General features: G+C 40.9%; 1 protein-coding gene across 6 annotated transcripts in view; it reads right to left on the bottom strand.

The window, feature by feature from the left end:
• Window positions 1–24708, bottom strand: part of ARFIP1 (ARF interacting protein 1) — a 129346-nt gene that overhangs the window by 87345 nt on the left and 17293 nt on the right. The gene's annotated exons all lie outside the window — the stretch shown is intronic.

Below are 24708 nucleotides of genomic sequence, written 5' to 3' on the forward strand. Positions count from 1 at the left end.
ACAGCACGGAGAATACACTTAATGATTCTGTAACATCTTACTACGTGGATGGATAGTAGCTGCACTGGAGGGGTGAGGATTTGATACTATGGGTAACTGTTTAACCAGTGTTGTGTATTTAAAACAAACATAAGACTGTGTATCAATGATACATTAATAAAAAAATTGCTGGTGATTCAACAGGTATTTACTATCTCTAGCCTATGTGCACAGAATAAAATAGAAATAGAAATGTCTTAGCCTTCTAGGATTACTCATTCATACATCCCCTGGTTCAATTAATTTGTTGAGTTCTCTCATGTGCCAGGCACAATTTCAGACACACTGGATAAAGTAATGAACAAAACAGACAAAATTCCCTATCCCCACAGACCTTATTATTTTAGATGGGGAAAACAAACATATAAACATACATGTCATAAAGTCATAAATGCCAATGGGCATGTGTATGTGCCCATGTGTTCATGCATGTGCTGCTTTAAACAGGTAGTCAAGGAGAACCTCAGACGAGATACCCATATATCTGTGAAACTCAAATAAAGTGATGAAGTGAACCATAAAGAAAGCTGGGAGTACAGCATTCCAGGCAGAGAGAACAGTAAAGATAAAGAGAGGAGATGGGAACATGCTCAGCTTTTCAAGGAAAGACAGGAAGGCCATACAGCTTGGGGGGAGAGCTAGGGGAAAACAGCAGGCAATGTCAGAGGAAGCCAGTGGCAAGAACGTGTGTGGCTTTAGAGGTAAAGGTAAGAACTTTGGATTTTATTCTAAGTGAAATGAGAAGTCACTGGAGGATTTTTGAATGTAAGAGTTAAATGATCTGACTCGTGTTTAAAAACAATCAGTCTTTTCCTGCTGTGTTGAATTAAAGTACATGTGAGCAAAGGTAGAAGCAAGGAGAACAATTAGGAGGCTGGTGGAATAATCAAGGTGAGAGATGATGGTAATTTGGCTGAGAAGGTAAAAAGTGGTCAGATTCTAGACATTCTGAAGGTAGAAGTCACAGGAATTTCCTACAGACAGATGTAAAATATGGGTAAGAGGAAAGAGGCCAAGGATAACTACAAAGGTTTTTAGGTTGAAGAGCTGGAAAGATGGAACTGCCATATATGGACCGAAGGACGACTAGTGGAGGAGCATAATGTGGGGGAAATATCAAGAATTTAGTTTAGGACATGTTAAGGTTCACAAGTCTATTATATATTCAAGCGGGTGAGGTTAGTAGCCTCTTGGATATATGAGTCTAAAATCCAGAAGAAAGCTTGAAGCTGGGGTAAGAAATTTCAGAGTCAGCATGTATAGATGGCACGTAAATCCTTTTGGCTAGATAAGTCACCTAAAACGGGGATCAGCAAACTTTTTCCATAAAAGGCCAAATAGCAAACATTTTAGACTTTGTGGGCCATTAAGGTGTCTGTTATAATTAAATTTAACTCTGCTGTTGTAGCCCCAAGGCAGCCAGACACTTACGTAAATGACGAGGCATGGATTTGACTTGACTCCCAACCTACAAAGTCAGTGTGTTAGAGTTGGCAGTTAGTTACGGCAAAGCATGAGGAAAGGGCCAGCCCATCACCAAGGAAGACTCCTCCCCAGTCAACCCCTAAGCCCTCCTTATCCCCAGTTCCACAGTCAAGGATGCCCAGCTTATCAGGAGGCCCAAACAGTCAAGGACACCTAGATTGCCAAGAGGCCCAGGACCAGAGGGGCTTCCGATTACAGGCATATGCAAGGTCTGGAAGACTTTGTCTGAAAGTAACCCGCCTCATTAAAATAACATCTAAATCTAATTAGCATTGTGGTTTTGGTCCCTCTGTGGGCTTTGCTTAGGTACTTAGGGGTAAAGTGCCTGTGTACTGAGAAAAAAGTTGTATAACATAGAACTGTCAATCAACCTGTCAACCAAATGACATAAGATGCAGGGCAGGACTTCCTGCTATCTTGAGAAAAAAATAAAAGCCAGCCTAACCCTAACAGAACTGCTGCTTCTGGTTTCCAGGCAGCCTGCTCTCCACCCTTCTTGAGAGTGTACTTATGCTTTGCTCAATAAACTCCTGCTGTTTAAAACTATCCTAAGTCTGTCTCTTGAATGAATTCTTACCTTGAAGAAGACAAGAATCAGGGAAACACAATGCATTCCACAGGTAACAAATATAGGTAAAAAAGAAGGGTCTATAGACTGAGCTCTGGATATCTGGACGTGGGAGTAACTAGCGAAGGAAACTTACAGGAATGCAATAAAGTAGAAGGAAAACCAGTAGGAGGCTTCTGTGGATAGGAAAATGAGGACAGGTTTCTGCTTCTGAGACTGATGGACTAAGACCCTACTCAACTGCTCTATCCCTGCACAAAAAACAACCATAAAACCTGAACACAATTTAAAAAGCAATCACTTGAAGGTACTAGAGAGCAAAGAGAAGCAGAGACTGGTGGAGAGTGCATGCTTGCTTAGAGGGCAAACAGGGAGCTATGCAAGCAAGTTTCCATTTCCTTGGCTTTTACACTAAAACTAAGTCTTATCCAAGCTGCACATTCAGTAGTTGCCAGGGCACCCAAGGGAAAACTGTAGTCCTTCTGAGTCAGGAAGAAGTTAAGCTAACAAAAATAAAAGTAATGAGGGCATCCTGAAAAGGAAAGATCCAGAAAGGGGATTCTCAAACTTTCTCCTCACTTCTCTAACCTGTAAATGCACATGCACAGACATACTCAAAGGAGCTCAGTTAAAGGCAAAAGATCTGAATTGAGACCAGAGCTGCCACCCAAGAAAGAGTTTGTAATGTATGTCCAGCCAAGAAAACTATCTGCTAAAACAAAGGAAGCAATACTCATTGGAGAAAAACAACAGAATCTAGAATTTCCATATCTCAGTTTAAAATGTTTAGAAAACAATCCAAAATTACCAGACATATGATGAACCAAGAAAATGAAACGCATTCCAAAGGTAAAAGAAGGTCAATCTAGTATGACTGCAATAAACCAGAGGGGGGTCAGAACTAACAGATAAGGATTTTAAAGAAGCTATTATGACTACCTTCAATTAAGTAAACCAAAATATTTTCAATGAATGGAACACTTCAACAAAAAAAAAGAGGAAATCTCAGCAGAGAAAGAGAAACAGAAAAAATTAAGCAATGGGAATTCTAGAATTGAAAACTACAGTTTTTTAAGAAAAAATTCACTGGATAGACTTACCCAAATGGAGATGACAGAGGAAAAGAGTGAGCCTAAATTAAATCAATATAAATTATCCATTCTAAAGAACAGAGAGAAAAGATTGACAATAAAGGAGATTCAGAGACCTGTTAGATGATATTAATATGTTTCAATTTATGTGTAACTAAAATACCAGACAAGGAGAAAGAAAATGGTACAAAGTATATGAAGAAGGGCCAAAAATTTTCCACATCTCGAAGTTTAAAACGTTTAGAAAACAATCCAAAATTACCAGACATATGATGAACCAAGAAAATGAAACACACTCCAAAGGTCTTTCCTCAAAGACCAAAATTTATAGATATACTTACTGAACACCCTGCAGAATAAACACAAAGTCCATGCCAAGGTACATCATAGTCAAGCTAATTAAAGACAAAGAGAAAACCCCAAAAGCAGGAGAAAAACAATATATTACTATTATGGAATGAGAATCCAACTAATAACTGATTTCCTACAAGAAGTTACAAAGGCCAGAAGAGAATAGGACATTTTTAAAGTGGTGAAAGAAAACTCCGCCCAGAATTCTATATCCAGTGAAAATATCCTTTAAGAATAAAGAGGAAATTAAAGATAGTTTCAGATAAAACTAAGAGAATTCATCAGTGACAGACCTGCACTATAAGAAATGTTAACGGAAGCTCCTCAGGCTCAAGTGAAATAAAATCAAATAGAAATAATGGATGTTCAGAAAAGAATGAGGAGGAAATGAAATGGTAAATAGCTGGGTAAATGCAAAGAGAGTTTTTCTCTTTTTGCCTTTTCCACCTCAGTTTCTCAACCACATAAAAGCTTGATGAAAATGTAACACCGTTCTGTGGTTTACAATGTATCTAAATGTAATACACACACACACATATATTAAAACAACTATATCAAAGAACAAGGGAGAAGGGAAATATGGACCCACAAGTTACAAAATTTCTGTTTGAAGTGAATCAGTACACTATTCATTATAAATGGAATATGAAAAGTTTAAGATACATACTGTAATCCTTATGGCAACTACGAAAAGTATAATGCCAAGAGAAATAGCTAAAGAGTCATCAGGAAATAAAAAAGGAATTCCTCAAAATACTTAAAATAATCAAGCATAAATACAAAGGCAGGAAAAGAGTGGAAAAATAACAGGCAAAAGAAGTAAAAAAGAAACTAGAAAGGTAGATATAAAGTCAACCATATAATTACATTAAATATTAATGGACTAGACATTTCAATTAAAGGCAAAATTATCAAGAATATATTTTTTAAATGACCCTACTCTATACAATGTATAGAGTACATTCTATGCACTTTAAATACGAAGGTGTAAATAAGGTTGTAAAAAAAATGGATGAAGAAAGATAAAACAAGCAAAGTAGGCATAAGAAGGTAGGCAAGGCTTTATTAATATCTGATAAAAGTTTAAGAAAAAAAAATGTTACCAGAAACAAAGAGGGGCATTTCATAATGACAAAAGTATCAACTCATCAGGAATATGTATCATAAATGTGTATGTTGGTCCCAATAATAGAGCTTCAAACATTGGCAGAATTAAAGGGAGAAACAGACAAGACCGCAATCATAGTTGGAGATTTTACCACAGCCCTCATAGCAATTAAAAAACCAACTAGACTTAAGAAAATAAGCATAGACAAAGAAGATCTGAACACTGTCAGCCACAATAACTGGTATTTAGAGAACAGTAAATGCAGTAACAGCAGGATACACATTATATTCACATGAACATGACACGTTTAACAAAATAAGTCATGTTCTGGGCCATAAAACAAACCTCAATACATTTTAAAAGACTGAAGCCATACAGAGTATGTTCTCTGACCACAATGAAATTAAATTATAATCAATCACAATAATGTATTTGGAAATTAACACATCTAATTAATGAGACAAAGAAGAAAAATCATTTTAAACCAAATAATGAAAATACAACATATCAATGTTTGTGGGATGCACTTAAGGCAATACTTTGAAATGTATAACTTCATATGCCTATATCTGAATAAGCACTATATAGTCCTATGATTAGATCCGCACTTTCAGTGAGCCTATACCTCTGGACTATGAACTTCACAAGCGCTTCTCTTTTTCTCTCCCCATTTTCAGTGGGTCAGGACAGCAGGAATGTGCTGAATTCAGGTATTTCCCTTCTTCAGGGCGGTTAGGTGCTGATTATACCTCAGTATATTAGATTCTGTTTTCCCTGTGGGTAGGCCTTGTTAAGAACAGATTCCTCTGGGGTATTTCACAATGGTTCCATTTCTCCTCTCCCTGGGGAAGGATGAGGGGATCTTTCTGCGGCAGCCTGGTTCAGTAAAGGTCCTGAAGATAAAACTGACAACATTGTGGGGCCCTTCTTATGACTGGGTCCCAGTGGAGTTTTACCTCTCAGAGTTGTCCTCATTAACTTTAGGTTTTCCTCATTAGTTTAGGTTTTCCTGCCCCAGCACTAGTACCCGAGATGGTTTCCACTGGTGGGTCTTTGCTCTGGTAAGCCATGATTCCCTGTATGCACCTATCTGCCTCTCATTTTAAGTGCAACAGTTTTGCCCTAGGAGAAAAATATTAGGTGTTTTCCCAGATACATGGAGAGAAAAACTGAGAAGCACTTGTGAAGTTCATAGTCTAGAGGTATTGGCTCAGTGAAAGTGGGGATTCACCTGTCTTGTGAATCCAAGAATTTGTTAATTTTTCAGTTCTGTTCAGACAGGATGGAGTGGCGACTTCCAAATTCCTTACATGGAAACATGGAAACTGGAGGTCCCACTCTCAAGGTTATGAATAAGTGAATCCTATGAATCCTATGAATCCCAAGGCAAACACTGTTCTGCCTACCCAATAGAGAAGAATGCTTTTTTATGAAGGAAAAGGGGGAGTTGTGAGGATTCAGGTATTTCCCTTCTTACAAACAAAAAGTCCAATGGAGCAAACTGTAAGTTCCAAGTGTTATGGCTTTTCCTTGGCTGAATTTGACAGACTCTTGTTAGCTGGATTATTGTCGGTCAAAGAAAAAATCTTCCTCCTGCTGGGGTAGGAAAGTATAGGCTTCTTCTGTCAGAACAGAAATGCGAGGTGTCTCTTCCTGTTGGGGTCTTTGGTCATGAGCTGCAGGGTGTGATAGCTCCCACTTCTGGCCACCCAATTCCATTTTAGTGAGGTTTTGTTTCCATTTATTAATTTTCAGCATTAATATTCCCACTATGGACAATTTCAAACTTCCAACATGACCTTACCAAATCCAGACATGGTAAGAGATGTGTATTAGTACATCATTACATAGTATTTCCACAAGAAAAATATCATAGATACAAACAACTCAGAGACCTGAAAGCAGTAAAATACAGTAAAACATTTAGGAACTGCTAAGTTTTGAGTATTATTTATTTTTTAGTATGTATATTTAAAGTTTATATAACTTAATTTTAAGTAATGTCTGTGTTGAACAGCTGGCTTATAAAATTCTTGGAAATTTAACAAACGGCTCTTGCAGGTCAGTAAAAGATGGCTCCAGACAGCAGTGAATTATTTCCAAGTCAGCAGTGAATTATTTCCAAGTGGGAAAGTAAGTATTGGGCACACATTTTATACAGTTGAATCGATGGAAACAATGCTGAGATTTAAACTTTAAAGAATCTTTAAAAATTGAACATATGGATATATATTGAATAGAAAAAAGATCTTAATCCAACATCTAAGGTTATATCCTAAAACAAAAAAAGAGCATATTAAACTCAAAGTAAGCAAAAGGAAGGAAATAATATTAAAGACCAAAAATCAAGGAAATAGTACAAAAACTGGCCTGTATATTTCAAGTTTAAGCTCATGACAAACAAAAGTAGGTGAACTGTTACAGATAAAAAAGGAAACTTAAGATAAATGACAGCTAAAAACAATGTACAATCTGGATTAGATCACAAACTAGGAAAAAAATTGCTGTAGAAGACATTACTGGAACAAGACTGGGTTAAATAACAGTACTGCATCAATTTTCTAATTATATTTTCTAATTTTGATGAATGTCCTGAGGTTACGTAAGAGAGAAGTCTTTGTTCTTATAAATAAAGGACGTGATGTTGCAAATCACTGTCAAAAGGTTCAAAAAAGAAAATGTGTGTGTGTAATATATACACAGGTGAATATGTATATAATAAATGGATATGATTTCAGATTACGATGTTACTTGTTTGGAGATGATTCAGAGTCACCCTCACGTGGCAAACCTACATACCAACAGAAGTCCAGACTGTTCTCTAACAAACTGATCAGAGTCTACCGCTGCTTTCTTATCCCTTTTAGGATGAAGTTTGTAATTCTTTGGCATTGTACAGCCCGTGAGGATAGGCTCCTCCATACTTTCCTAGACTCGTTATTTTTATTTTTAAAACTGTGAAGTTTGATTTTAATGAAATTTTACACAGAAAACTTAACTTCGTTACCCATATCCATAATCACCATTTTGTCCCATATACTTTCACACTTTTATGTATATATATTCATATTATACACATACAGCAAAACCCAGTCATAAGGGAGGGCCCCACAATATTGTTGAGTTTTATCTCCAGAACCTTTACTGGACCAGGATGTCACATTAAACATCATGGAAAAATCCTCTCATCTTTCCAGCAGGGAGAGGAGAAGTGGTACCATTGTGAAATACATGAGAGCACTCTGTTTTTAGCAAGGCCTATCCCAGCAGAAACCAGAACCTAACCTGCTTGGTTATAATCAGCACCTAACCACCCGGAGCAAGGGAAACACCTAAATTCAGCACAGTCCTGATGTCCTGACCCACTGAAGGTGGCGACAGAAAAACTGAGAAGCACTTGTGAAGTTCACAGTCCAGAGGTATAAGCTCACTGAAAGACTGGGATGTAATCAGAGATCCATATAATGCTTCCCTCCTTCCACATCTTACCACTGCATTGCCAAAGGCCTATTTAAGGCAGTTCCTTTTACTGGATACATCATTACTGGCTCTTAAGAAAAAAAACGACAAGGTCTGCCAAAAGGCAAAAAAATAATAATAATTTGAAGACAGAGAACAAATGTCACAAATAGACAAGGTAAGGATGTTGGAATTATCAGCTTAGCTTACTATGATTAATACGCTAAGCACTGTATTAGAAAAAAGTAGATAGTATCATAAAGATATGGGCAACGTAAGCAGAGATACAGAAATTTTAAGAAGAAATCAGAAAAAAATGCTAGAGATCAAAATTGCTCTAACAGAAATGAAGAACACCTCTGATGGGCTTATTAGATTGAACATGACCTTGGGATAGGCAAACATTTCTTAGGACACAAAAAGAATAAACAATAAAAGAGAATCACTGATAACCTGGACTTCATCAAAATTAAAAACTCTTCAAAGGACCCATAAAAATGGAAAAAGCAAGCCACACACTGGGAGAAAATAAATGTAATATGTATATTTGACAAATGACTGGTATTAAAAATATAAAAATATATCTTACAGTTCAATCGTAAGACAACAAGCAACCTAAATAAAATATGGCTAGAATTTTAAGACACTTCACCAAAGAAAATATATGAATGGTGAGTAAATACATGAAGAGTTCAACATCATTAATAACCAAAGAAATGTAATCTAAAACCACAAGATACAACTATATACCCACTACACTGGCTGAAGTTTAACAAGAGTGACAATGCCAAGTGTGGGTAAAGAGTTACTAGAACTTGCATAAAATGCTGAAGAGAATGTAAGAAGTACTTCACCTTGCAGGACTATTTAGCAATTTCTCACAAAAGTAAATAGACATTTGATCATATTACTCAGCCATTCTACACTTAATCATTCACCAGAGAAATTAAAACAAATGTCCTGAAGAGACTTGTTAATGTGTATCCATAGAACCTTATTTCTAAGAGTCCAAAATTAGAAAAAAAAAGTCCATCAACAGGTTAATGAATAATCAAATTGTGGTAGGTACATATACAAAGGAACGTTCCTCAGCAATAAAAAGGGATGAGTTACTGATTTTTGCAATAACTGTTGACTAATCTCAAAACATTATGCTGAGCCAAAAATGCCAGCCACAAAAGAATACATGCCCCATGATTCTATATAGTATAGAAAACTAATCTATCATGGCAGATCAGCTGTTCCCTGGGGAAGCAGGGTGAGGAAAGGGAGGACTGACTGCAAAGGGACACAAGAAACTTGAGGATAATGGAAATATTCTGTATCTTCATTTGTGATTATAGTTTCCTGAGTTTATATATAGTTGTCAAAACTCATCAGACCAAATATTTCAAATTGATGAATTTTATCATATGTAAAGTTTATCTCAATAAACTGCTGATTTTTTTTTTAAAGATAGAATTCTATTCTATCATATGTATTGGGATCTGTTTTTCCTGCAAGCCCAAAATCCACCCACAGAGAGACCACACAGGTCAGGTTGTGGAGAGGGGAGTGCATATGACCCTGATCATAGTGGCCACCTATAAGGAGGGACTTAGAACTCTACAACCCAGTAGAGCAAGTGAGGTTTTGTCATTTTCCAAAATGTGTCCGTGACAAAAATTAATTAGGCCAATACTGTCTCATAATAAAAATGACTGCAGAGTCCTAGGTGGATATATACTTATTCATATGTTTATAGATACATTCCATTTGATCCAGTCTGAAAATCATAAGCACCTGCCTCTGAGTATCTAAAGAATAGCAGAGCATTAAAAAAACAAAAACCTCTGTTTCTCAGATTCAGTGTCCCTCATCCTAGATCTTTTAAAACAGCAATAGAGAGAATAACTGGTTTGCCAAGTCAGATTCTAGCCAAATATTGAGTGTCTCTTTCTTTTGGATGCCCAGCCAGGGTTCCTGTCTAATGTTGGGGACAGCTTCCACACGACAAGACTGGGGAAAGGCAGAGCCTATGTCATATTTTATAAAAGCTCAAAAACACCAGATAATCAAGCAAATATCTGGAGCCAGATTACTTGGGTCCAATTCCTGGGTCCTCCTCATACTAGCTATTTAACCTCAGACAAGTAACTAAAGTTCCTTTTCTATAAAATGATAACAATATCTGCCTTATAACATTGCTGTGAGGCCAAAATAAAAAACATGGCAAATACTTAGAAAAGTGCATGGCATATATGTGCTATATAAATTATGTTACTACTTGATTCCCAAGCCCTGGGGACACTGCCATATGTCCTAGGCCTCTGCCAAATCATAGGCACTGTTCCTAGACCTGGACTCAGAAACTAGTGATAAGAAGAAAGAAGGATGACAAGGAACTCACTCTGGAATGGCCATAACTACAGCCAGATCAAATTCTGGGTCAGCAGTGATCACAGCAGTAGTGGTAGCAGCCGGTCACCAGGGGTAGAGCCAGGGGTACTGGCAGTACAAGCTGTGCTGGCTAGTGCCAAGCAATGGCAGTCAGGGTGCCTGTGCTGAAACAGTGCCGAAACATGATTCTGGGCATATTCCTAGATATGAAGCCTGGATGCTGGTTTTCCAACCATTCTGACAAGCTACCACACATCCTCTTAGTAAATAAAGGTCTTTTCTATGTAAGTGAGCAGTTGGTTTCATTTCTGGCAATGTAAGACCCTGACATCAGACTTTCAGAAAGTGGATAAATAGAAAAAGGTCTTATAACATTGTTGTGAAGGTTTTGGGTATCAAGTGATAACTATGAAATGGTACAGGAACTTTTCAGAATGTTAAAATGCTATGAAACTTACTTGATAGCTCCATGGCTCTCTAATCTAGTAAAACTAAAAAGCTCTCTAATCTAAACTAAAAAGTTGCCTTTTCCTGACTGCTTTCTACATGCCAGGCACTGTGCTAAGCACATTAGATGAATTAATTTATTTAACCTTCACAACTGCCCTGATTTTCCCAACTTCACAGATGAGGAAACAGAGGGCTAAAAGGATTAAGGAATTTAAATAATTTAAATAATCTATCCTCTTACAAATGGAGCCCTACAAGAACAGTAAGAGCCCACACTTAATGGGTACTTACCATGTGTCAGGCCCTCTTCTATCTGCTTTTCACAGATTAACTGATTTAATTCTCTTTTCTCTACCTAATTGCTCATTCAATCCCACAACAACTCTCTAATTTAGGCCCCATTATTATTATTCCTCTTTCACAGGTAAGAAAACAAAAAGATTAAGAAATTTGCTTACTGACATACAGCCAGCAAGTGATGAACTAGGATTCAAATCTGACAGTCTACTTTGGCTTCCGAGACCTCATCTTTTATTTTTTAGAAAATTTTTTTTTAGAAAATTTTCCCTTTTATTTTTTATTTTTTAATTAAGGTACTATTGATATACAATCTTAAGGTTTCACGTGAACAACATTGTGGTTTCAACATTCATCTGTATTATCAAGTCCTCACCGCCCCCCACCCAATGCAGTCACTATCAGCATAGTAAGATGCTGCAGAGTCATTACTTGTCTTCTCGTGCTGTACTGCCTTCCCCATCAGAGACCTCATTTTTAACCTCTACATTACACTGCCTTTCCAAAGGTGTCTGGAATATATCTAACAGGCCATACCAACCACATATATTGCATCAGGTATTTATGAGTCAAACCTGCTGCTTTCTTGATGATGACAACTTGCAGTGTTGTTTATTCTATTTCCATACCATCTGGCACAGTTAAAGAGTAGCATTGACCCTTCACTTCCAACAACTCAAGAATGAAGCCCCAGCCTTCCGTTATTTCATTAGTGCTGTCTTTTGCTTAATACCAGAGCCCCTGAGACAGCAGCATTCAGGAACTTCCTACTCCTGGCTGTGGGCAGCTGCACTATTAAACAAGGGCACCTGGGATTCAGGAGCTTCACGATACTGTTACTGCAATCGGTGTCAACTGCCAGAAAATATGCACATGTTATCACTGATCCTGATAACTTAGTGGTTCTCAACTGGGGTTGATTTTTTCGTCCCAACCCCCTGCTCCCACCCCTCAATATTTAGCAATGTCTGGCTGTGCTCCTGGCATCTTAAAGGTACAGGCCAGGGATGTTGCTAGATGGCCTGCAGTGCACAGGATAATCTCCCACAATAAAAAAATCATATAGCCAAATATGTCACAGTGTTAAGGCTGAAAAACTCTGTAAACAGTCGTATGCCATAAACTGCTTCTTACTCTAACAGGCATCATGGGTCTTAATACTTACTTCAATGCCATAAGTATAACTCATTTCAAAGCATGAGATCAAACACACTGAGGGAGGGTAACTCCCTCTTGCCTTCCTTTGGTGAACAACTTAACACTGCCCATCACTCCAGCAAACTTTCTCAACACTACAATAGCTATAACATGGTTCATAAAACTGCTTACAGTCTGATCCCTACTTACTTCTCCAGTTGCTTCTCATACCATACTCTCCCCTAACTCTCTCCATACTGGTCAATTAAGCAACTAAATGTCTACTAACTTTATCTCCACCCTAAGGATTCACAGTAACTCTTCTCCCTGTCAATTCAACTCCTAGTCTAAAGCTTCTTCTGCAGCTGCCCAAGACCATGGCTAACAGAAAAAAACTGACGGGATTTTTTTTTTCTAGCACTACTCATGTTTTCAAATCCTGAAAATACACCTTGACATTAATATTAAAAAAGGCTTTGCATTTGATAGTGGGCATTTATAGGTGAACACCCCAAGGAAAATAAAAGATGAAACATTAACAAAAATTCATCCAAAGACTAAAAATCTATCTTAATGCAAGAGAAGGCATACTGGAAGTAAGTTTCTTGTTGTTATCAATATACTACATTATTAATTGTAATACCTCATTTCTACAATGCTTAGGAACAAGGTAGAAACTTTCTAGAAAGGAATGTAGAAGAACTCGTCTTAGCTTTAATTAGACTTCTAGAACTATACAAAGCGTGTCTTCTAAACCACACACATTTTAACATTGTTCTTTAATCCAATTTACCTGAGCAAACAAAAATAAAGTGGTATAATGACAAGCTTAAGGTTTTCCCAATTGTTTCTCAAATGTATTATTTTAAAAAATTACTTGAAAATTCATTAAAAAGTACTGCAAAATATTTCCAAGCTCAGTTCACTGACTGCATATATTCAGTAGGTACTTTGTTCTGCTATCAAATGGTTATATTTCCTTCTAATTTAAAGAACTCAATTCTTAATTTCAGTCAAATCTAGACAAAAAAGTTGTGAAGAAAGTAAACTGTGAAAGAGGAGAGGCCAGAAATATTCAACTCTGACTGTTCTAGTCATGGCTTCAGACAATGAAGGTTGCAGTGCTCAGTAAACTAATTATACATGTTAACAGACCATATTTTGTTCCAATACCAAAAAGCACAAATGCCTTCTGTGTCAAATGAAATTATTTAGATTTTTGTTTGCCTACAAAGAGAGAAAGCAATTCTATTAAACTCATAATTCAGTCTTTGAAATTTCCTTCTGTATTAGTAAAAATCTGACCTTCTTTCAAAACTGAGTGTATTTATTACAAAGTGTTAAATTCAACATGACTCAAAAATATTAGGTGGAAACGATTCATTTGTGGAGTATAACAACAACAACAACAAAAAAAACTAAAGGAACAAAACAGCAGCAGACTCAGACTCCAAGAAGGGACTAGTGGTTACCAAAGGGAAGAGATTGGGAGGGTGGGTGGGGACTGAGGCAGAAGGGGATTAAGGGGCACTATAATTAGCACCCACAACATAGGTAGGTCACCAGAAAGGCATATAGCACAGAGAAGACAATAATAACTCTATAGCATCTTACTAGGCTGACAGACAGTGACTGCAATGGGGTGGAGGGGACTTGATAATATGGGTGAATGTTGAAACCACAATGTTGCTTATGTGAAACCTTCATAAGACTGTACATCACTGACACCTTAATTTAAAAAAAAGAACAAGTATTAGGTGAATAAGCCCACTGCCTAAAGTCTCAGAACTAACCAAGTTATCAGAAGAAATGGATTTAAGGACCACCTCTGCCCCTTTTTGTAACTTTGTAGAAATTATTGACTTCCCTAAGTTTCAATTTCCTCATTTATTAAATTAAATTAACCTCACCTATATATTATATAGTTACTGTAAGCTTCAATTGTGAAACTGCTTGTAACACTGAAAATACTACATAAAGATAATATAATCACAGCATATTGATTTCAGCTCAGGCCAACAGGACAAATATTGGAATAGTTTCATCAACACTAGTAATCAGCACAGCTACTCTTCCAGACTTCATCACTATAAGCACCCTAACTACACTTTTCTAAAACAGACTAATATCCAGACAGAGTGGAAACATGGTTGCAAATTGTATTATTTGTAACCTTGTTCTTTTTTTCTTTATTCTATCTATTTTAGCAATTTCATGGTTTTAAAAGGAAGATGACTCTCAAACCTGTTACTATTAAGGGATAGATAAGTAAATGAAATGTGGTAAAATCCAGAAAATTATTGAGCCTGGGTGATGAGTACATAGGAATTCATCTACTGTTTAGCCTTTATTTTATATGCTGTTTTTCTTAGCAAATGTTTTAATCTATTAGTACCAATACCTAATTTGTCTTATATTTCCAACCACTTGCTACCTGAATACTGCATTTCAAATCTTCTCCCAACTTTCTCATCTTCTGCCTGTCATTCTCATTTCTATGTCAAGCCAGTCTCAGCCACTAGCTACCACTTGAGCCACATTTCCTCCCGCTTGTCCCTCACTGACACTTGGTTCCAGTTACAGAGACCTCACCACTGTTCCTCAAACATACCAGTCTTATTTATGCCCTTGCTATTTCCCCCTTCCAGACAGTCTGACTCTAAAATTTTTATGACTCTCCCCTACCTCATTCAGATTTCCGCTCAAACATCACCTAAGGGCCTTCCCTGACCAATGTATGTAATTCAGCACTCTCCATTATCCTCAATCCCTTATCCTGCTTTATAGCAGTAAAGAGTAAAGACTACTTTACATTATATTTAAAGTAATTTATGCACATATTTAACATATCTGTTTACCTCCCCAATATGTTTACAACATAAAAGCCAACTCCTCCTGACACTCAAAATCCTTCCATGACCTGAACTATCTTCTTTCAATCAGTTATGCTGCCTCAGATACCCTATTAAATCCAACTTAATTACTCACATTTCCCCACACTTCTCTCAATTTCCTTTCTCTAAGCCTTTGCCCAAGCAGTGATGTCATAACTCATGTTCAAATTCTACCCATAAGACTCAGTTTAAATGCTACCTTCACTGATATTCCTGGCCGATACTCCACTGAACTGTTACAATTCTTTGTCTGCACCACCCTAAGACATTATTATACTTCATTTTATTTTAGTTATTAATTTAAAATTTTCCTCTATTAAGCAACATGCACCTTGAGTACGAGATCTATACTGAATTCGCTTAGACCTCTGAGTTATTTACATAAATGAAAAGTGTAATTTTCTTGGATATTAGAACTTAGTGCATATATGTGTTAGTTTTAATATACTGAAGGGCAGACAACAAAGAGTTCAGGTAATAATACCAGGATATGCTAACAAGTACCTAACACAACTACTTTGCTTTCTTTCCTTTTTTGTTGTTAAAAATACATGTGGTTTGCTTGTTTTACCAACTTCTCTATTTCTACCTCTGAAGGGTCCCCACCAGTAAGATGGCAAACTTCCGGCTTCTCTTCGGGGTCCTCAGTTCCCGCCGGCGCCACCTGAAGCCCAATCACCTCTCGCCCCCCTCCCAATCCCAGCACCTAGCAACAGCCACCAGCCCCGTAGAAGTGACACCTCAATCAATTCATGCCCCCTCCTATATAACCCAGCACCTTTCCCTAATAAAGCGGAACTCTTTGGTGAATTGCTGCTATGTGTCGCTCCTTTCCGTTCATTGGTGCCGAAACCCGGGAGACAGGACACCCCAACTGGGCCCCGTCTTCCCCCGACACCAGCAGCAGCTTGCCCTCGTCCTCTTTTTCCGGCGCTGGCTCATCACACTCACCACTCCTCTCTGGCCTTTAGGTAAGTTTTCCCCCCGGAGTGGGCCACTCTTCCCCGAGCTATCGCAGTGCCATTGACCGTGATCGTCCGGCAAGGCCCTGACGCTCGGGGATGAGGAGGGAACTCTCCCCGCCTCAGGCCTTCACGGCTGCGGTGGACCCTCAGGCCCCTCCTCCAAAAGCCATAAATCCCCGCCTCAAGACTGTACGGCTGCGGCGGACGCTCAGGCCCCTCCTCCGACGGTCATAAATCCCCGCCTCAGGCCTTCACGGCTGCGGCCGACTCTCAGGCACCCCCCTCCAACAGCCATAAACGAGGTGACTCCTTTGTGGATGAGAACGCTCCCTTTCCCCCCCTCCTCCTTCTGCTCCGTCCGCCGAAAACGCCTAGCGCTAGGTACCTCGTGACTCCGGCACTCTGCCTTCTTAGGGAAGTCTGGGTGACGACCCACACTTCCCAAGAAATTCCGACTCGTATACGAGTTTCCGCAGACCACCAAGGATCATCGGGGACGCCCTTTGTCTCCTTGTGGTCTGCTTCCAGTCTGAGGATCTCCGTTCGTCTTCCCCTGTTTGTCTCCTTCTCTGTCCTTTAGCCATGGGAGCCTCCTCATCCCTCCCTGAAAGTTCACCTCTTGAATGCCTGCTTAAGCATCTGGCTACCCTCTCCCTGACGCCTGATATAAAACCAAAACTTCTCCGTAAATATTGCTCCCAAGATTGGCCGACATACCCCCTAGACAATAAAAACCAATGGCCTGCAGGGGGAACTCTTGATCCTAACATCACTAGCGATCTTTTAACTACTGCCAGTGCCTGAAAAAATGGAAGGAGATTCCCTATATGGAAGCTTTCTGCCTCCTCCTCTCCCCGCCCCCTCCCAAGTTCTCCTAGCCTGCAAGCCACCGCCCCCGCAGAAGCCTCCCGTTCACTCCCTTCCCCTTCTTCTCCTACAACAGCCCTTCTCCCTTCCTCCCCAACCATCTCCTCCCCCATCTCACCTCCTCCACCTTCATTCCCTGCAGATTAAGCCTGAGCCTTTCAGCCCCCCTTTAACTAGGTCCCAGGGGCCTCCTCCGTCTTTGCCCTCATCACCTGTTTCTCCCCTGTTAGGGACCACCTTTGTCTTCTCACATGTTTGTAGGGAGAATGGGAAAGCACCTCCCCCCATGTCTGAACGCAGCATGGGAAAGCACAAGCTAGAGAACAACCGGTGCAGTCCTTAGAAGTTATCTGTCCACAAAAACATATCTTGCCAAGACTCCTCACTCTGAAAATAGGGAGACCTTTAAGATGTGTAGAAACACCGCCCCTGCTTCTAGCTATGCCCTTCCCCCACTTGCCGATGTGGCAGGAATAGAAAACAACGCATTCCATAAGCAATTAACTGGAGCCCTGCTGTAGCTCAGTAGAGCATGGGACTCTTAACCTCAGAGTCATGAGTTCAAGCCCAACTAAAGCAGCAGAGGCAAGCAGCTGGGCTGCTAGCTGGCGACATGTGGGTCCGATTCTATCTTTCTTTATTTTCTTTGCCCCCCTTCTGCACTTCAGGACCTGCTCGACTAGGCACGGCTATACCGCGTCACTCCCCCACAGATTGAGCCAGAACCCTTCAGTCCCCCTCAGACTCAGTCCCAAGAGCCTCCCAAAATTATCGCCCCCCTCCGGGAGGTAGCAGGATCCGAAGGCAGCGTGCGCGTTCACATCCCTTTCTCCTTAAGAGATTTAGCCCAACTAGAGAAACACCTAAGTTCCTTTTCCACTGATCCCATGACATACCTCAGGGAGTTTCAATAGACCCTCCAGTCTTACAGCCTCACACATCATGACATTTTCATGCTCCTGGCCAATACTCTCCTCCCTGAAGAGCGTAGACGAGTTTAGGACTTCGCCCAAATGCAGGCTACTGAAACCCACAGGACTGACCCCACTTATCCCCCTAGCCCCACTGCTGTCCCCGAACAAGACCCACACTGAAATTATAACACCGCCATGAGTCTCCGCTCTCGAGATATTTTTGCCTCCTGCTTAATAGCAGGTCTGAAAAAGGGCAGCTTGTAAAGTAGTCAATTTTCAAAAGCTCCAAGACATAATTCAAAAGAGAGATGAAATCCCCTCTGAGTTCTTAGACAGACTCACTCAAGCCCTATTACAGTATACCAGCCTGGACCCAGAAACACCTGAAGGAAGACATGTCCTTATGACATACTTCCTAGCTCAAGGCTACCCCGACATTAAAGCTAAACTCAAAAAGTTAGAACAGGGCCCCACTAGCCCACAGACTGAGATCCTAACAGTGGCCTTTAAAGTCTTCCATAAGCGGGAGGAGGAGAAAGAATGCCGTAAACAAAAGGCTGATCAGGCCAATTTCCAGATGTTGGCCCAGCTGATAAAACCACAACCTGGGCGCCCCTCTACAAACAAGCCCCCCAAAGAGCTTGTTTCAAGTGCAGAAAAGAGGGACATTGGTCAAGGGCGTGCCCCTCCCCCAGATCTCCTACCACCCCATGCCCCAGATGCCACAAAAAGGGCCACTGCGGGTCTGATTGCCCAACCACCCGAAGGGGAGGCTGGACGAACAACCCCCATCCTAAGCCCGCCGTAGTGGGGCTGGCAGAAGAAGATTGATGGGGCCCGGGGGCTTCTCGCCCGACCATTTCCATCACCAAACAGGAGCCCAGGGTTACTCTAACAGTAGACGGTCACCCCATCTCCTTCCTCCTAGATACAGGAGCCACCTTCTCAGTCTTGTGAGAATACCGGGGCCCTACCACACCAGCCATTACTCCTATAGTCAGAGTAGGAGGTAAACAGATTTTCCCATTAAACCCCCCACCCACCCTTTTATGCACAATCCAAGACAATCCCATACCTTTCTCCCACTCCTTCCTGGTTATGCCCCAGTGTCCCATCCCTTTACTAAGACGAGACATCCTTTCCCTCCTCCACGTTTCCATAACTATATCCACTCCCACAGCCCCCAGTACTCCCTTTCTGATGGCCCTCATAGCCGACGACCCCCCTCTACCCAATGAAAGCTCTGGTTCTGCCCTCATACACCCTGTAAATCCCAAAGTTTGGGACATTACAAGCCCCTCCGTGGCCCTATGTCCCCCTGCCTCTATCAAATTATGTGACCCCTCTCAGTATATCTGTCAGGCCCAATACCCCCTAACCACTTCAGCCCTCATAGGCCTCCAACCCATCATTCAAGCAGACCCACTCACTCCCCATTTAATACCCCCATATTAGCTGTTAAAAAAACCAACGGATCTTGCCGCCTTGTCCAAGACCTTCGCCTCATCAACATAGCCATTGTCCCTATCCATCCCTTAGTTCCAAATCCATGCAGCCTCAGCATCCCACTTCTCAGTCCCAGATCTCAAGGACCCATTTTTCTATCCCTCTAGACCCCTGCTCCCAAGATTTTTTCATCTTCACCTGGACGGACCCATACACAAGACATTCTGAACAACTCACCTGGACAGTTTTGCCACAAAGCTTCCGAGATAGTCCCCATATTTTTAGACAGGTCCTAGCTCAAGACCTCAAACAGTTTCATCATGATCACTCCAAGTCCACCTTATTATAATACATGGACAATCTTCTACTCTGCAGTCTCTCATGGGAACAGTCTCAACTTGACACTGCCTCCCTACTTAACCTTCTAGCTTCCAGAAGTTACCGAGTATCCCCTGTTAAAGCTCAAATCTCTTCCCCTCCTGTCACTTACCTCAGATTCCTTCTATCTCAACAAAGAAAGTCCATTACCTTAGACAGAAAATGGCTCCTCTCTGACCTGCCCATTCCCAAAACCAAGACAAAAATCCTTTCCTTTCTAGGCCCTTTCTAAGCCTAGCTAGATATTTTAGAACGTAGATCCCTAACTTCTCCCTACACCCTGTTGGCAAGACCCCTATACAACCTCAGCAAGAGCCCCCCTAAAAACCATTATCCTCCTCACCCCGACACTCCTTCATTAAGCTCCGTCAAGCCCTTGTAAAAGCCCCAGCTCTCCATCTTCCTGATTTGTCGAAGCCCTTCTCATTATACATTCATGAGAGGTCCAGTCAAGCTCTAGGAGTCCTAGGCCAATATTATGGCCCATCCTTTGCCCTAGCTTATCTCTCCAAGCAATTAGACCCCACAGTTCAGGGATGGGCCCCCTGCCTACGGGCATTAGCCGCTGGACAGCTCTTGCAGAAGGCAGCTCATAAACTGACATTCAGGGCGCCCCTTACCATTCTGTCCCCACATCACCTAAAAGATCTCTTAACCTACAAAAGTTTATAAACTCTCCCTCCCTCCAGACTCCTGACCTTACTGTCCTCTTTCCTCCAAAATCCCGTTCACCCCCTTTGCCATCCATACCCGAATCATGACTTTTTCCTCCTTTACGCTCTCTCGCTTTTTTTCCTCATTCCTATTATCTTCCCCACCACCCCAGCCTCCTTTGTATGGCGATTCAAAGTCAGACAGACTTACACACAGCATCAAACAAAAGTTACTGCCCTCATTGCCACACCAGACTGCCCTCTGAAAAGCTGCTCTGAGCCTTTATACCTCCACTTTCCTCCCTCCACTGAAGTGTTCACTAGCAGCTACCCTTATTCTCCCTACCTCTGCTTCCTCTATGACCAAAAACAAGCCTATTGCAGGCGATGGCCAGATACCTACAGGAGATGTCCCTACTGGTCTTGCACCATTCACTACATAAGTAACTTCCAGTACCCACAGTATTACTCCTCCAACCGTTTCATGAAATATCCCAATGGCTCATTCTCCTTATCAATCCCAGATCCCTGGGACTCTCGATGGGCTGCCAGAGTCACAGCCTTAGTTTACTACGGGGGGTCCTTGACCCCCCACAGTACCCCTCATATCTCTCGAAAGTATGTTCCCTCTCATTCCCAGATCTCTCAAGTTGCATCAGGTATCAGACATTCCGAAAAAGTCATTATCCAAACTCTTGATAGTGCCTCTTCATCTTCTGATCCCCACCCCTCTTCTCATTTCTCCTACTCTTCGTTACAGCTCATTCAGGACACCACCATCTTTCTCAACCACACCCTTAACACAGCCAATTGTTTCTTGTGCGCATCACTACAGCGCCCACCGCTGGCCGCCGTGCCCCTTAATATTTCCAACTACTCCTTCCATGCAGAAAGACAACCCCTCTGCCCCCTGGCAGACATACCCCTATGTGAACCAGAATACGCAGATAATCTCACCATCCACCACTGTGTAGGCCCAACTCCACCCCCCTCCAGCGCACTTCACTGCCTCTCTATCTACACCCCTACCTCCGGCTCTAAGACTTTTACGCAACCAGGACACTTCTTTTAGTGTAATAGCAGTCTTTTCAACTCACTGCCTCTCAACTCCGATACACCCTGCATTCTCGTCACCCTAATCCCACAGTTAACACTTTACAGCATGGCAGAATTCCTTGAGCTCCAACCTCCCTTGCCCTCGCGCACAAAAAGGGCTGCTTTCCTTCCCATCATGGTCAGTATCTCTTGGACCACCTCAGCCATTGGGACAGGGTTTTCGGGAGAAGCCTTGGGTCACTCTCTATAGGCAGTTAGAGATCTCAACGCCAAACTTGAGGGAGCCCTGACATCCAGTGCCGATTCTCTAGCCTCTCTCCAAAGACAGGTCCCTTCGCTAGCTAAAGTCACCCTTCAAAACCGGCGGGCCCTAGATCTGCTTACAGCCGAGAAGGGCGGCACCTGCGTCTTCCTCTGGGAAGAGTGCTGCTATTACATCAACGAATCCGGCATTGTAGAAACTGACATTACCAAACTCACCAACCTTGCCTCCAGTCTCCACTCTACTTCCAATTCCAACCCATTCTCGTCAATACTAACAAACCCCCTCCTCACCTGGCTCTGGCCCATTGCAGGCCCCATAATAATCATTCTTCTCGCCTGTCTCTTCTTACCCTGTATAATAAAGTTCATCAAATCCCAAGTCAGAAAAATCTCTAATCAAGCTTTCAACCAGCTTTTACTCAGGAACTACCAGCTTCTGGCCACAGAAGATCCCTCACCCTCACGTGACCTCCTCACCACACGCTGAGATGGACCCCTCTCTCCACTGGAAACTGTTCCTGGAAACAATAGCCGCAGACGCCTGGCTCCTGACACCCATATCCTCTTGGCCAACCTATGGTTACAGGGAACCTTCATTGATTTCCAACCTGAAGAAGTCCACATCTACTCGTCCTTACTGTGGGGAGTCCTATCAACCCTTTCCTCCCAATCCTCAAGCCCTCACTCCCTTCTCCGCCCCTGTTCAGCAGGAAGCAGCCAGAGAGAAAGCAACGTCCACAAACCCATAGAGGAGAAAGGGGGGAATGAAGGGTCCCCACCAGTAAGATGGCAAACTTCCGGCTTCTCTTCGGGGTCCTCAGTTCCCGCCGGCGCCACCTGAAGCCCAATCACCTCTCGCCCCCCTCCCAATCCCAGCACCTAGCCAACAGCCACCAGCCCCATAGAAGTGACACCTCAATCAATTCATGCCCCCTCCTATATAACCCAGCACCTTTCCCTAATAAAGCGGAACTCTCCGGTGAATTGCTGCTATGTGTCGCTCCTTTCCTTTCAACCTCTAAATTAAGTTTTTCTTATTTAGCTTCTTAAATTTACTTTTATTTGCATTCGAATCATAACTCTGTTCCTCATTAGCTACATTAACCTTTTCAGGTCTCCACTACCTAATCTATATGAGGCTGAAAACCTCAACTGCAAACAGGGCTACTGTAGCATTCAATGAGATAAAGATGTAAAACACAGTACAGTGCCTGGCACCAAACAGACTTTCAGTGAAAGATGCCTATCAGGCTGTTACTTCTTTGACAGATACAGAAGCAGTAGTTTAAAAACATCTCAAGGCATAATATTTGAATATTTAAAATACTAAGAACAAAACCCACCTTTATCTGCTCTAATCAAACTGGGTTAGAGTACAGAACAAGCAAAGCTCATGTTTTCTTTTTTTAATTAAAAAAACCCCAAAAAACCAAATTCACATCATAAAACAAAAAAACAAACTATTTCATAGTCCCTGATAAGACAGACATTTTAATGGAAACATGATTTGATTTCAGAGTTAGAAACCACCCTGGGTTCTGCTGAGTGATCACAAGCAAGACAAGTCACCTTACAGAACCTGAATAAACTTAAAAGTGCCTTCTTGTTCAGGGTTGTTTTGGCTTAGTTCAGAATGCTGGACTACCTACTGTGTTGTTACTTTGTTTGCTTTTTAAAAAAGGAAAACCATCACCCAGGGGTCATCATATTCTCTTCCTAACAAACCAATACCCATATATCATTTACCCTAGTGAGAGTGAGAATTCATTCATTCATCAAATTGGCCATCAGTAATATGCCAAGCTCTGCTAGGATTAGTCTGAATTACTGAAAAGTCTGATCTACAGAACATTTAATTAAGAGTTAATGGCCTTAATACATACAGAGCCACAATATATTAAAAGAAGAATTCTTGTAAGCAAATCTAACCCAAAAAATGTTTTCACCGTGAAAAAGCAGATTTACATTAGTAGAATACTAATAAATGGAGAATTTTAAAGTCATAAAATATTCCTAAACCCTACTTTGGTTAACTATAAACTCAGATAAATGCTTATAAATTTAGGCATAAATTCAGATTACACTCACATACCTGGCTTTAAAAAAAATTACAATAGTCCCTGTGGATGCTATACATGTGGTAATGGCTAAAAACACAGGGAATGCCTAATGTGGATTTTAATGTTAAATTACAGCCAAATTTTAACAACTAAATACTTGACAGTGGTTTTCTTCAGACCATCAGCATCCATGTTTAACTCTCTACTGAACAGTAAACTTCTGTATAGCACCTATTCCACTGACACTGACATAGACAAAACTCACAGTGGTAAATCACAAACAATACTTTCATTTATTATTATGAGTCCCATCTTTGGCTGGACTGTCCATCCTTCCTATAGTTCACACACATCAAATCTCCTCTGATCATCTATCAACAATATAGATTCAGAGATTTGATCATAAAAAATCAAATCCATAAGTTAGGATAAATACAGTATACATAATTCCCTAGTTTCTCAGAACTAAATATAACACTGCTTTGACAAATGGTAAACAGTCAATCCATTTTAAATCACAAATAATCCTGAATCCCCACAGATAATACATATTTTGCCAATGAGAATTCATCTTTTGACTTCTGGATTAAAAGCAAATTATCTAGCTCTGAATCCTATATTAAAGCTTGTCACACAGACTCGTGTGAAGAAGAAATCCTGGGCCACAGATGGCAAGCTGGCTCAGAAGCACTGCAAAGGGAGTCACAAGGCTCCACGTTACGTTCCAGCCTTGTCACTCCCTCTCTGAAAGTTAAATATGTTTAAGGAATAAATGGGGAAAATAACAGTTATTCTACTTACCTAACTGAATTATATCAATTGGTCTAAGGATCAAAGTGGGAAAGTA

Source organism: Manis javanica, chromosome 3 (assembly GCF_040802235.1).
Source record: "Manis javanica isolate MJ-LG chromosome 3, MJ_LKY, whole genome shotgun sequence".
Taxonomy (NCBI): Eukaryota; Metazoa; Chordata; class Mammalia; order Pholidota; family Manidae; genus Manis; species Manis javanica.